Genomic DNA, 15602 nt, shown 5'->3' with positions numbered 1-15602 from the left:
GCTGTACAAGTGTGTATTCGTCTGTCTGTTACCTGATCATAGACTGTGGAGCTCAAATGGCAGTTGGTCACTGAGGCAGACTTTAGCACTAGAATACTCAAAGCACACTGATTTATAAATGCCATAGGCCTCCTACCAAAAGGGGGCCTATTTCCAAACCAGTTTCAGAGTGGCTAAACCAGTTTAGTTGGTCTCTGCTCAAAGTGCCATTTTTACACTCGCTGCTGCCTCTCATACCTTCTTGGTTCCTCAACAACAACAAAAAATCCAAATAAATACAACTCCAAAAATTACCTCCCAGAAAGCATGTGGGTAAATGCAAGTGTTGTTTAGGGTACCCAAACCACATTTCTTCACCCCTCTTGCCTGTCTAGCTCTGTCTATGGGAGCTCAATTCACACTTAAAACTATACCATTCCCCCTGAGAAATACATGACAAAGAGAGGACCTTATTTTATGTTGAAAGAGCTTAGTAACAGACATTATTAGGCTGTTGCCTTTTCAGCACCAACCTTTTTCTTGAGACATTTAGGGTACGTCTACACTGCACGATTATTTCGAATTAGCTTAAACCGATATTACAATACAGATCTAATAAAATCGGTTTAGCGCGTCCACAGTGGGATCATGAAATCGATTGTTTGCGTCCATGCTCCAAAGCTACCATCGATTTCAGGAGCGGTGCACTGTGGGTAGCTGTTCCTCAGCTATCCCATAGTTCCCACTTCCGGGTTGAGAGCACAGTGCCTGATGGGGCAGAAAACATTGCCCCGGGTGGTGCTGGGTACAGCCTCACCCCTCCCTTTGTGAAGGCAGCAGACAACCCTTTGGCGCCTTTTTCCCGGAGTGCATTGAGCAAACGCCATAGCACAGCAATCATGGACCCTGAGATCACAAACGGTATCCTGACCGTTGTCAACACCTCGCGTACTCTCTGCCAGCAGCATTCAGTACACAGAGGGTGACATTTACAGTACTCAAGGAATTATTTATTTTACTTCTCTTTCACGTGCTGGGGGGGGGGGAAAGACTGACGAGCTGTTCCGTGAACCACGCAAGACACCGTGTATTAAGCTACAGACATTGGGCGCTCAGCCAAGAATGCAAATAGTTTTCAGAGACTGCTGTGGAGACTGGTAGCTGTAGTCCTCATTACCCCCTCCCTCCCTCCATGAGCATCCGTTTGAGTCTCTGGCTTCCCGTTACGGTTGTCACGCACCGCTGTGTATCCTGGAGTTTATTTTTCAAACGCTTTGGCATTTCCTGTTCTTTAACGGAGCTCTGATAAAACAGATTTGTCTCACCATACAGCGATCAGATCTAGTATCTCCCGTAAGGTTCAATGCAGGAGCTACTTTTGCATTTGAACTGCATTGCCACCCGTGCTGATCAGAGCTGGACACGTGAAAGCAGGAAATGTCATTCTAAAGGTCTCGGGGCTTTTCCTGTTTACCGGCACTCCGCATCCGAGTTCGGATTGCGGACCAGAGCGGTCAGTGGTGCACTGTGGGATACCTCTAGGAGGCCAATAATGTCGATTTCCGTCCACACGAACCCTAATCCGAGTGATCACTTTCGAATTTAGCGCTACTCCTCTCGTCTGGGAGGAGTTCCGAAATCGATTTAAGGAGCCGTTTAACTCGATATTAATGACGACGTCGTGTGAACGGGTACAGCGTTAAATCGGTATATCGGCCATTAAACCGATTTAAAGTCGCAGTGTAGACCTGGCCTTAGTGTCTGGAAAAAGTCTGTCTGTTGGGCAAATTGTGAAGGAAAAGAAGGGAAAGGAAAAGAAAGAAAAAAGATGACAAGCTTGGAGGGGCTTATTTAACAGCTTGCAACTCTGCAGCAAAGTCACATAAAAGAGTTGGCATGAACAAAAAGAGAGGAAGTTCTGAGAGCATTTCACATTGTTACAGTTGCTAGGGAAACCACTCCCTTGGTATCCAAGTGTTCACTATATCTGACTCACTGATGTTCTGAGAGGCACAGAACAAGTATCATGGAAAAAAACAATGAAGGGGAGGAGGGGCAACAAAAAGATATTACTCTATAATATTGTGGAACAACTAAAAAAAGGCTCCTTTATCAGGTGGCTAAGGTTTCTAGAGTCATATAACCAGTGAAACAGGCAGTAGATATAGATTAAATTGTAGGTCTTTTCCTCTAGGGTCAGATGTGCGTTGAACACTGGAATATTAATAATCACTTCTCCCTCTCCTTGGTCTTTTTCTTTTGGTTCTGTGTCTTAGTAACGGTGACTGTGTCTTGTGATTATCTAGAGTATCTTTTTTGCTCACATTTTCCTTTTCAATCTAAACATTAGCAAGTGCATAGTAATCGAGCAGACGTGTTATTAAGACAATTTTTCAGTATGTAAGAAGTGAAATGGCAGAAAGAATGGTACTGAAATGATGCATGTGAAGGCTCAATGGTTAGCAATTACAGAACAGAACAAAAATATGCACCGTTTTCCACTGGCTATTAACGCAAAAAAATTCAAGTCACTTCAGTCTCTTTACTGTGACTTGACTTTTTCTATAAAATTCTTCAAATTAACTGTTGTAATCTCTGAGCTTGGATGGTGTCAAAGGTAGATTTTACCTTTGCATATTTAAAAAGACTTTTTATTAAACAAATTAAGGACTATATTGTGACTTAAGGTACAACCCTGAACGCTGGGGAATATGTAAGATGAGTAGGCGAAGCCAATGTAAGTCATTGACTAATGGCCTATTTCAACAGAAAATTATTACACTCCCACACTGGCACAGTTGTGCTGGCCAGAACATTGCAGCCAAGGCACCACCAATTATCTAGCCCTTGCTCCTGCATGTGTAAACCCAATGCCCAGGTGGCCCATGCAGAGGTGCAAGGGGTGGGGGGTGGAGTTTCTTACTCCCCTGTACAGGCATGTAGTTCAAGACACAACTTCAGTGTTCATGAAAAGTGCCACATTCACAGCTTTGGATACCAAAGTCCTTCTATCCAAAAAATACATACTCTCTGGGTGGAAGCAGTACAAACTTCCCTAACATCAGATCACCAACCTATGTGCCTCAGTCCTGCCCGAGAGGGCTCATCAAAGGGGCTTTCACTCCTCCAGCTGACTCATATCCTTGAATGCTCTGAAGACAAAGGTGATCTCATTTTGGTTTGTACTGATGTAGATACCAGTCCACGAGGAACTGGAAGGAACCGAACAAACACGTAACAAATAATGTCACCAAACAGCCGTCAGGTAATAATTACCTTCCAGCACTATCAAGAATTTCATTTCCTATTAAGAGTCACATTTTCTTCAAAGCCAGAAGGGACCATTATGATCATCTAGTCTTATCTCTTATGTAACACGGACCATAAAATTTCACCCAGTAATTCTTGCATCAAGCCCAGAACTTCTGCAAAAGAAAGTCAACAGAACACCAGTTCAGCCCCCAAATACCACCACAAGTGGTGTGTGTTTATTGCATTTTAGAAGGACCCAGTTACAGCAGTAATTCTATCGCTGAACAGTGCTGATATTAATACCACTCTGGAGACTCTTTGGAATGGAAAAAGCAGCTTTTGCTAAAGGTTATGAAGTCATGTTGTTAATGGTATTTTCTAACTCTGATCCTACTGGCCTACTTCATGCTAAGAATACCATGAAGATTTGCACATGCAAAGGAAGCACATAGATCCTTTTATTTAATCCAGGATTATACAAATAGAAAAATGGCAAAGCAACATGAGCAAAATGCATCTGACCCTGTGCAACCTGACTTCTCAAAAAAGGAATGGCATTCCCAACAATCATCCTCAATCTATTGGGGATAGCCCCTGGTTGTAGATCTGTCCCAACACACCCTTGACCTGATACCTTAAAATCACATTCCTACATATGTTGTTCACAGCCATGAGACTGGAATCTGGTAGGCTTTTCTAGCTCTGTTTTTCCTTCTATATATTTTACCCTGGGTGTTGTGGGGCTGATTCTTCTGAGGCCTATGTTCTCATAGATCCCCTATTTGCAGGCCCTACCTCTCAGTGACTCTCACTCAGCTAGAGGACTTGGTATAGCTCCCTCCAGTGTTCCTCAGAGTCTCTTTCTGCATCCACTAAGGAAGCTGTGTCACTAACATTAGTGACTGATTCCAGAAGCAGAGTTCACATCGCTGCTGACGTTGAACTCGAACATTGATTTGCCTCATTGCTTTCCCACGACCACATCAGAATGGCAATAATATTCTATTGACTAATCAGTAGGAGGGAATGTCAAATTCATACATCTTAGCCTTGCTTTCAACACTGCACAACACACAGCTCTCACCTGCATCTCCACACTAGCCTTCTTTGGCATTTTGCCCCCACTTCCACTCAGCAGCGATGCGAGCCTTTTCTCACAAGCATCTCTGTCCCTTCTTCTGTGCTTCCACCATAGGTACTGGAACGAGGGGTGCTGCCATACTCTCTGGCTTGAAGGAGTTTCCATCATATACAGGGTTTATAGTTTGGTTCAATGGCTCTCAGCACCCCCACTATAAAAATTATTCCAGCATCCCTGGCTACCCCTTATGCCAGGAACATCCTTCCCCGACTGTTCACCATCCCACCACCTTGATACATCATTTATACCATATATCCTATCTGCTCTGGGCCCTACAGTAATTGGATGGGAGGAAAGGCTACACTTAAAATAAAAAGTAACAGACCACAAAGACATGTCCTTTCTTCACTGAGTAACCACACAGAGTCACCCTGCTCTGCTTCCTTTTTTTTAATCTGTTCAGAACTCTCTTGTTGGATTGAGAAAGTACACCCAAGAAAAAGCAGCAACATATCTTCAACATGTTCCATGACACACTCAGGACATTACTGGGCACTCAAAAAACCCCAGCAATCACCCAGGCATAAACAAAACTATTGTTCCTGGATGCCTAGCACACACCTCTTCCTAGAAAGGGAGATGAGGAGGGCATTGCTGATTTGAGGTGGCTGGTCTCTCAAAATATTTCACACTTCTAAAACTTTTCCACTTGGGATGCAGGTCATCCATGGGTAAGAACCTCCCTGTGGACTGCCTTGTGAGCAAATAATTGGGAGCAGCTTGTGCAGTCAGCAGGTTCAGAGCCAGTGAGTAAGTTACTGAAGGTTTCTGTGATAAGTTGTTTACTGCTTTCAAGGTTACCCAGACTGGTGCTTGTAATCAAAGTGCTGCTTTTTCTTCCTGATTCAGTGATAGAATTAAGGATGGTTGGACTTTTTCCCCACAGTTTCTCCTTTGGTCGCATGGTGTCAATGACTGAGGCCTCATGCATGCATTGCCTTTTGGTCACCACATTCCATTCCGCAGGCATGTCTACACTGCACACGAAATGTGAGCTCTGACTCAGGTTTGAGCCCAGCTCCTTCCATCCACATACAGATCAATCTGACTCTGCACGCACTCTGCACCCAGATCCCAGGACACTATGAGGAGGGTGGGTCAGAGTCCAGATCCTGCTGAGACTGAAGTCTAAGCCCTGTCATTTTACAAGGTGGACATAAGCCAAGCTGCAGGCCTGAGTCAGAAGGTCTGTACAGTGCAGTATGGATGCATTAGAATGGCTGTTAGACCTGGGACCAGCAATTTTAAACCCAGGTTTACAATGCAGTGCGGATGCTCAAGCACAGGCCTGGAACACCAAGTTCACAAGTCTGAGCCCTACAGACCTGGGCTTAATGTGCAGTGTAGGCATACCCTGGGACAGCTGAAAAAAAGTAAGGCATCATGTCACACACTGAATAGTCCTATTGCATGGACAAGACCCCCAAATCACCCCTTTTAATAAGCAAATAACGTTTCTTTTTAAGAACTCCTATACTACTGGCTGTTTGGTGGCAGACAAAGCATGTACCTTACATGCAAATATCAAGTGATCTCCTGGTGATTATATGTATTTTAAAGAGACTTACTCTGCCCATATTATGTGAGAGCAATAAATACCCAAGATTAGGGAGCTAATCCAAAACTGAGAACTCCCTCTTTAAATTCATCTCAAAGCCCAAAAGTGTCAAGACAGGAAAGGTCATGTTCTTTTCCACCAAGGAAATCCCCAATTAACAGTCTATTTCCTGAAAAGTCTGCAGCCATTCTCGGCAGCCAGGAATTCCCCTCTTGACCCATAGAAAGAAGTGCATCAAAACAAATTAGATGCAGATCCAGCCTAAGAGCCCAAACCAATATGCCCAGTGTAACAAGGAGCTCTCAAAGAATTTAAAAGAACAGCAAGCAATGGAACAACCCAGACTACGTAACTGTTCAACTCCATACAGAGTAGGAGCATCTGTGCCGTACTCCAGGCAACCCCTTCATTATGCACCTACGCCACAAGAATAAGCCAGCATAATGAGCTGATCAAGTCCACTGTCAACCATCCATACAATCACCATTCATTCCCACCCCACAACTCCCTTACACTGCAATTAACATGTAAACAGTCCCCAGCTCATCCTCAGCCCCTCCCCAAATGCTTACAAAAACAGAGAAATATTTGCATGTCTAGAAAATTAACAATTGGTGGTGGACAAGTAAATTCTGGTATAAAGGGGCCCCTCATGGAACAACACTATTAACAAGCACTCTGTTCTGTGTCAGAGGGGATCCAGCACCTTTGATGTCTGAGACTGTGCCAGTTTGGGATAAAGACAGAGATGGTAACACAGACCCAAAGCACTCAGAACTTTAAGGTCAAAACCGACACCTTGAATCCCAACCAGCAGCTGGTGAGCTAAACGATCAGTACTGATAGCGCCAGAAGGCCCCAAACCAGATCAAAGCTGCACTGTGCTAGTTACTACAGAAGACACAGCAAGGCATAGATTGTAAACTTGCTAGGCCAGGAGCTAAATTGACAAGACAAATGTTACAGAGGGGCACAGAGAGACTAAGGCCCATATTTTAAAGGTATTTAGGCATTTCTACACTCTCTGTTGTGACACCTAACTGATTTAGGAGCCTAAAGCCTATCAACTGCCAAAAAGCATTTTGGCTCCCAAGTGCCAAATCCCCTTTGAAAACGAGATTTAGGGTCCTAAATCAGTTATATGTTGCAACACAGAGCACAGCAGTACTAAAATACTTTTAAAAATATGAGCCTAAGTGACTGACCCAAGGTCACAAACGGAGTGTGTAGTACAGGGAGGAACTGAATCCAGGTCTCCTGAGTCCTATTCCAGTGCCTCAACCACAAAACTGTCAAAGACTCAATTGGTTTGATCATTCTCAAGACAGTTGTGTTTTAACTGGGTTTCTAACACTATCAATTTAGTGCACATATCTGCAGTGTTATTGTACGCCAATGCACCACTGCCAGTTTTGTAGGCCCTGCTGCATTAAGCCCTCTTGTGACCAGTGGAACGTTAAGTAAAGTTGTCTTTACGGACTCACTTCATGCACATTAACTCTTACAGTTCTTATGTGGGAGGGATCATAGTCTGTCAACACTATCAGTACGGGCAACATTCTGCTCTCTGTTCTGCATTCAGAGGAGCAATAATTTCATTGCTGTTAATGAGAGTTCCACACGCGTCATCTCCTTCAAATCATTTCTAAAATAAAAGAAATTATGGCTCAAACCCCTCACCCAGAGCCACATCTATATCTCTAGCTCTGAGAAATTATAACATAGCCTTCTTGGTCACCTTTGCAGGTGGTTGTACCTCCTCCTCCTCCCCCTCTCCCCCAAACTTACAAGCACTCAGAATCCTTGGGTACATGAAACAAGTATCTTTTTATTGGGCAGGAGAGGAAGGCAGAAAATCCATTAAAAGGAACTCAATAACACTCTATACTTACACACAAGAAATGAGCAAACCCAAATCAGTGCATCAAGAGTTTGCTCTACCCCACAGTTCCAAATAAAGGTCTGACTTATGGAGGTCTAAAACACTTAGTCCCACCATGAACCCCACCCATGGGTCAATTAGGCTAGTAATAGTAAAGAGTTTTTAAGGGATGCTTCTCTGTCTGTCTGCTCCAACCCAGCCCTGGTACAGTTCTGTGATATGAGCTCAGCTTCCACTGGCTTCGTGGGTCATGGTGCTGTGAAGTCAGCTCATGCAACCCTGCTGCTGCCGCCATCTGTTGCATGAATGGGAAGTCAGCTCTGTGTCGCCAGTGGTCCAGTCAATCCACTCGACACAGGGCACAATCTCCAGGTAACGAACCCAGAGCAAAGCAGGACACTTGGACAGAATCCCTGCTCCTCTGGACAGAGCTCCTGGACTCCAGGACTGAACCCCTTTCCTCTGTCTCTGTTGAGCATGAATTTCATTACAAGCCAAAGTCCACCACCTTTAAACTCAGAGTGACCCACTCCCTTGAGGGCATATATTGCACAGGGCTGCCTGGGGGGGACAAGTGGGGCAATTTGCCCCAGGCCCCACAGAAGCCCCCATGAGAGTTTTTGGGGCCCCTGGAGCAGGGTCCCCAGAAAACTCGCATGGGGCCCGGGCCCCCGGAGCATCTTCGGTGGCAATTCCACTCCAAGACCTGCCGCCGAAGTGCTGGGTCTTCGGTGGCAATTCAGCGGCAGGGAGCCCCCTGCCGCCGCAGACCCCAGGCCCCCTGAATCCTCTGGGTGGCCCTGATATTGCATAATTCCTGTGCCCTTTCATGAGCACAGTAATAATATTTTTTGGTGTTTACACAACCCAAACAGATTCCAACTACAGCAAAAATTTCGGTGGACAGATTTATGGTTAAGCAACATTATAATTCATTAAAATGAAGCTGGCTAGAGCTAGCCCTTTTACAGAGAAAGCAGAGAGCATCCCTCTAAGCCTTCAGGCCCTGGGGCTTACAATTGTTGTGTACATCTATAGCACTTTTTGTCTCATGATTTCAAAAGCACCTTAAGAACTGCAGTATGAGGTTGTTATGTATGATCTCCCATTTTACACACGGCAAAACTGAGGTGAAGAGAAAGGGGAAGACTAGAGGCTGATTTTCAGAACTGTTGAGAATCACCAAGTCCTATGGTACTGAATGGGAACTGCAGGCACGCAAAACCTCTGCAAATCAGACCATCAGGCCACACGGGCACTAGAAAGTTAGGTCATTAAGAAACAGGATGTTAAACATGACTTTCTAGTCAGTATAGACAGGGGCTGGAGGTGTTTAACTTTCTCAGCTGGTCATGGATTAATCACACTGGAACCATAAGATTAACCATGATGAGCTGACCGAACCTGCCCCTCTACAATGAGTGCAAAGTCACTTTTAACATCCCATTACTTAAAATAAGATGGAATAAGATATACATTTTCTAGAGGAGAATCAAATCTACATTCAGAGAGAGTAGCCAATGTTGAAAACTAAGTCTGATCTAAAATCCAGAGGGCTCTTTCCATGCAACTGAAGTTGAACTATTTCTAGACCTACTGGGAGTGATTGTCAAAAGTGATTAAGCATCTTAAACTGCAAATCCCATTGACTTTCAGTGGAATTAATGCTTCTAAATCACTTAGGCTCTTAAAAATCCTACCTATTATTGCTTTCAAAAGTTTCCACTTTCCTTTTCAGGCCAGACTTCTCTGTAAGTAATGCACCAGTTACAGCTTTAAGCAACTTTAACTTCATTTTAGGAAGACACACTGTATGTTTTCCAGACATATACTGAATGTACAATAATTTTCAGTTGCATCTAACCCACACAACTAGATCAGATTTAGTTTCCATTTTAGCATCTCTGGTTTTAAGTACAAAAATAAATGGTTTTCCTTTCATGTACAAAAAAACCCATCTATATCTGAAAACAAAATTCCCTCTTCCTGGTGGAACCTTTCTGGGTGAGATGATTTGGTAGGAAACAAGCTGTGGCAGGCAAGCATGGGCTAACCTTGGGAAGCCTCAAATCAGATGCAACAGTGTTGTGGTGTCTTCTTTAACTACTTTCTATTTCTTAGTATCACGCTTCAATTAATAGTAAAAGTAAGCACATCTGATTCATGGACTAGATGAAGAGATCATAGCTCAGAGAGAACAACAGAAATATAAAATTTCTCCAGGAAATGTAAATAGTAATGTAACTAAATAAATGTAAATAACTGATTCATTTAAAAGAATTCCCTGTGCATTACAAAAGCACCACTATTTTGTTGCAGTAAACTAACTATTCTAAATTTAAGGCAATAAAAGTAAATATGTTTGAACACTGAAGCTTATGTAAGTGCAGTTTCTGAAAATCTTCTTACAACACACTTTCTAAAGCAGAGGTTCTCAACTTTTTCCTTACCAGGAAAGCCCTGCCTAGAACTTCCTCTCCCCTCTAGCTGGCATCTAGCCAGGGACTCCTTTCCCATTTAGTAATATGGGAAGAGTCTGGTGCTCATGACCCTCCATTCCTCCTTCTGATGTCCAGGTTAACAACCCATCTTCTAAGAGCAACACTTTATACAGCAGGCTACAGATGCTCAGATTGCCAGAGATAGTCACTAGTTTCAGCAACAACAGCATTTTTAATGGTGTCCAAAAGTTTCACTGGTTCTGTAATCATTACATCGTTCTCACATCTCTAAACACAAGGGATACAGTACGCAAAAGGAGCTTCCTGACTGAAAAATAGCAGGTGGGTCTAACATCTAACCAGGTCGTTGGCACTAGACCCCCTGAATGTGGCCCTGTAACAGGACCCTGGGGCACAGGTGTGCATCCCAGTCCACTTATTGCAGGCCCATAATCAAAGCACCACCACAGTACAGGGAAACAGTACCTTGTAAAGGCTAAAGCAAGGCCCACTCACGGGAGATCTTGTATTTCAGACTGGCAAGTTATTTTAATCACATCTACGACAGTTGTCACAGGCATTGTTCTGGTCCCTCAGAAACCAGCAATCTGGCATCTTTATCACCGTTTATGCAGTATTACAGCCAAACTCCCAACACACCAGTGTCTTTAATATTGCAGCCACTCCCAGTCCACCAGCTTCTCCAGAAGCAGCCAGCCAGCACTGGAAAGCACCTCAAAATACCCTTAACACTTCAGTCTCCTGGCTGCCAGTCAGCCTCCTCAGCTTTTCATAGTTCCTACCATGCCGACCTTCTAGCTGCCTACCAGTAAGTCAGTGTTTTAACAGCACATTGCTCACTGGTCCTCAGCTAGCATAGAAAGTTTTCCCAGCCTATCAAATTTTGTGTGGACTCCCCTTCCTGTCTCCCCTCCCCCGCCACCCCCAGCCCTTTTCCCTAAAATGTGTTGCTTTTCTGTTTCATTAACAACAGAATCAATGGCAGCAGCCCACCACCTATGAGCAAACCCATGATAACGATCCAATGCCTAACAGGGGGAAATACTGGCGCTGAAGCAACAAATTTGTGTGTCAAGCTTCTGAGTGGTTATAAACTTCAAGAAGAAAATATGGTTTAAACATTTGCATAAATCCAAATAAATAAAATGCTAAAAAAGGAGGTGCCCATCTATCTTCTATAGAAGCCCTTGACATAGCTTAATGATAACACTCCACCAACAGTAAAGTGCAGCACTGCCATCAGTAAAATAATGCACCAGTCTCCCTTTGCCAATAATTCACCACTCTCATAAAGTGTCCAGAAAACAAAGAAAGACAAGAAAAAAGCAGCCTTTACAGTGTCCCTTTCAAAAGCAGAGAAATCCAACCAAATGGGGAAATATAGGACTAGTCTATTTCACCGTTAACAACTCGAAGTATTAATCATGGCTCAAGCTACTTGAGTCGGATTTTGGTTTACAGTCCTGTAGTTTAACTGCGCTCAGGGGAAGTGTAGTACTTTATTTTAAAACTTTGGCGTTTACGGTTCCGGGATATTTAAAAAAAAAAATCTGTCTGCTCTCAACAATAAACACCACTTGTGCATTTACAAGGCTCTTTTAAGTGACATTAATTTTATGTTAGCCTAGCATCTCGACAAGAAAAAATGCAGCAGAAAAGGTATCACTGCTGTAATTACTCTTCGGTAGCAATTACGCTTGTCAATTCATAGTACCAAAAAAAATCGCCCCAAATCCAGCAGTTTATTTTGGGTCTCAGTAAATTTTTTTGTAATTTCTCTGTTACACACACACACACACACACACACTCTAAAAGGTGTAAAAACCCTGAGAAATTTTACTTTTACTGTAATTTCCCACTTCTTCAAAGCAGAAGTACCATTTTATTTTTATCTGTTCCACTACATAAAATTTAGGGTGTTTTTTTCCCCCCGTCATAAATACTCAGTGGTCTGTTTCATCATCACTACTATCAGGAAACAGTTCTATGAACAAAAGGAGAAACTGGCTGTCTGTATGTTTTTAAGTTACTCTGTGGCTTGGCCCTATATGGCCAGTGCCTGCTTCCTGACAGCTTGAGCTCAGTCATCTTAAGCAGTGGGTTTGAAGCACGATATGTGGTTGAAAGAGGGAGTACAAAGTGGCAGAAGAACTGTTGAATTCACTTCTTTTTTTTGTGTAATCCACATCACAGCAATTCCTATGGGCCAAATCTTGGTTTCACTGAAGTAAGAAGGAACTTTCCCTTTGATTTCATTGGGATTAGAATTTGTCCCTAATTCCCTGGTTCTTAAGCAAATCCAATATTGTTCCCCTCTATAAACTATTCCTCTTATAAACTTACAAACTGAAGGAGAAAAAAAAATGATATTCTGTCATGGAAGGAGCCAATAACAGTTCTGCGATTGGAGTTCCTGGGTCACAGTCTTAAATTCTCTCCTAGATTGGGACCTAAATCCACCCCAATTCAGGAAAATGTATAAGTACGATTCCTTCAATGGGTCTTAAATAGAGCTGAGTGGAAACGGATCTATTACTCTATGAAAATTTTTGAAAACTTTTCCTATCTTGAAAAGAGGTGAAAGGTCAACATCTCAAAAATGTTCATAAACTGAAAAAAAAAAAAATCAGTTTGGTCATTTGATTTCGATTGTCACATATTTTGTGTTAACATTTTTATCTTTTACTAATATTTTATCATTTGCTAATATTTTAAAATGCAAAGTTGCTCGGACTTAGCTTTCAAAACTTTTTTTTAAACCAAAAATGTTTGGAGTCAGGAGTTCCCTCCAACCCAGCACTGTCTCGCCAACGGTTTCAGTTTCAATGAATCTGCATTAATCTGATAAACTGTTTCATCTGAAAATTTTGAACCAGCTCTAGTCTTAAATATGTGCTTAAGTGCTTTCCTAAAGAGAGATAATGTTCTTATCTTTGCTCTCTACACAACATTAAGAATACAAGGAAGCCACAAGAATATAACTTGGTTCCAAATCACAGTATATGCTAATATACAAGTCTTAGCTATATGTATAAACTGCCCGTGTGTTAGGTTCTGGTGCCTTCTGCAACAGAAGATGGAGGCCCACTAGACAATTTCCAGACTATTTAAAGAAATACTGCCAAATTCCTGTGGACTATAGATATTCTTCTCAAACAGGACTATACTCACAGTTTTCTAATTTTTCTATTAGGGAACCCATCTTCACCCAAACTATGCATAGTCTGCAGCTGTTCAAGTGACATTATCAATTTAAAAATCCTGTGCTGTCAAGTATGTCTTTACCTATATTACTGATGCCACCTTACATTATTAAAAGTGATTATATATATATATACACACATACACACACACACATACCCAATTTACACTTGCCTCTTTAAGATCTTTACTTATTGCATTTCCTTCAGCATAGACAGTGAAAATCAAGGAAGTCAATTTCAGTTGTGTATATAGTCAAGTTTGGGTACATCTACACTGCCGCTGGAAGCATGTTTTCCTGCCTAGGTGGACAGATATATGCTTGCTCTGCTGGCGCTAGCACATTAAAAATAGCTGTGTAACCGGTGGTAGCATGGGTGGTGACTCGGGCTAGCCACTCGAGTATGTTCCCAGGGAGTCTGGGTGGGTTTGTACTGAAGGGCTAACCTGAGCTACTGGGTAGCTGCCTGTGCTACCCCCAGCTACACTCCTATTTTTAGAGCATTAGATAGAGCAAAGCTAATGAGTCTTTCCATCTGGGCTGGAAAGCATATGCCGAGCTGCAGTTCAGACCTACCCTGGGTTATACTTTCAGGTTTTTCCATAGGGTGACTAACGATTTTGACTACCCATCTGGACAGGAGACATGTTCAAAAAACTTTTTCAGAAAATGCTGAGCAACTGCCCTCTGAAAATGAAGCCCAAGGGAAAGTAATTGCAAGTCAACTTTGACAATGTAGGCCTCACTGGATCTATGAATTTTTTGGCCTTAGAGTTCAGGCCTGTAGGTTTACTCAACAGCATGGTATCTGAGCACTGCCCTATTTGGCTTATAATGCTTCAGGATATTCATTTGTTTTGAAGTAATATGTCTAATTGCCTTAGATTATGTGAAAGTAAATTTCTATAGGTTAAAATCTGAGCCAAAAAAATTTAGCATTTCCTTCTCTCAAACAACTGCAGCCATGCAGAACAATTGGGCCAATACTCCAGAGCAGAAGCAGAGCTTCTCAACCTTTCCAGACCACTGTACCCCTTTCAGGAATCTGATTTGTCTTGAATGCCCCAAGTTTCACTTCACTTAAAAACTACTTGTTTACAAAATCAGACATAAAAATACAAAAGTGTCCCAGCACAGTTACTGAAAAATTGCTTACTGTCTCATTTTTACCATGTAATTATAAAATAAATCAATTGGAATATAAATATTGTACTTATATTTCAGTGCGATACGTGAGCCTGTTTTTCACTTGTCAGTCTTCTCTGAAGCCTGAGCCCCAAGTGAAGAGGCTGAAGCATTTAGCCCCTGTGGCATGGGGCCTTGGGCAATTGTCCTGCTTGCCACTCCCTAATGCCGGCCCTGCGCTTGCGATTCCCCTAACCCAACCTGTGACCCTGATGAGGTCTGCAACCCCTAGGTGGAGAAACACTAATCTAGATGAGTTGACGTACCCTTGGTTGAGAACCACAGCTCCAGGTTATGCAACACGCACTTCAGTAAGGGATGTGGCAGGCAGGAGGAGGCAAAGTAACAGAAGTAGGACTTTAGGGAGCACACTCACATTTCAATGGCACAGCAGGGGATTGAGAAGTACTTCCAAAAGATCTCTTACTCAATAAATCCATGTGCAGCCGAGGAAGGTCAGAATGTTTCATTTCAGTTTCTGACCCTGAGCTAGAGTCACACATAAAATTTCCTTATTATACCTCATTGTAGTTGGAATCTCACTAAAATATTTACTCCAATTTACTGGAGATGTGAACCAAGATGAGAAGGTGATGTTATTCCCTTCAAAAGTGGGCTAACTAAAAAACTGTTGCCTTTTATCCTGGGCTAGATTCGGAGGGTATTGTGACATTGTAGCAAATGAGATTCCTTCTGTTATCTCTGATAACAAGAGAAAGTTAAAGGAAAACTACAGTGATTTTTCTGTAATACCTTGGAGAACAAAGAAAATATTTACTGAAAAAAGTCACAATCCTGAAAATACCTAGGCAGGTGAACATAACATGACTGCTCACATATTTAGACAAATGCTGATTTTTATGTATCTGTTCAATCAGCCTGTAAGGCTAAATACACATAATACATGTTTTAAAAATAATTAAGAAATACTTACTACTTTT

General features: G+C 42.4%; 1 protein-coding gene across 1 annotated transcript in view; it reads left to right on the top strand.

The window, feature by feature from the left end:
- RASGEF1A (RasGEF domain family member 1A) overlaps positions 1-15602 on the top strand; it is a 270465-nt gene that overhangs the window by 180939 nt on the left and 73924 nt on the right. The gene's annotated exons all lie outside the window — the stretch shown is intronic.

The sequence above is a fragment of the Chelonoidis abingdonii genome, chromosome 15, assembly GCF_003597395.2.
Source record: "Chelonoidis abingdonii isolate Lonesome George chromosome 15, CheloAbing_2.0, whole genome shotgun sequence".
Lineage (NCBI taxonomy): Eukaryota > Metazoa > Chordata > Testudines > Testudinidae > Chelonoidis > Chelonoidis abingdonii.
Note: the sequence above shows the minus strand (reverse complement) of the source record. Positions and strands in the feature narration are given on the sequence as shown.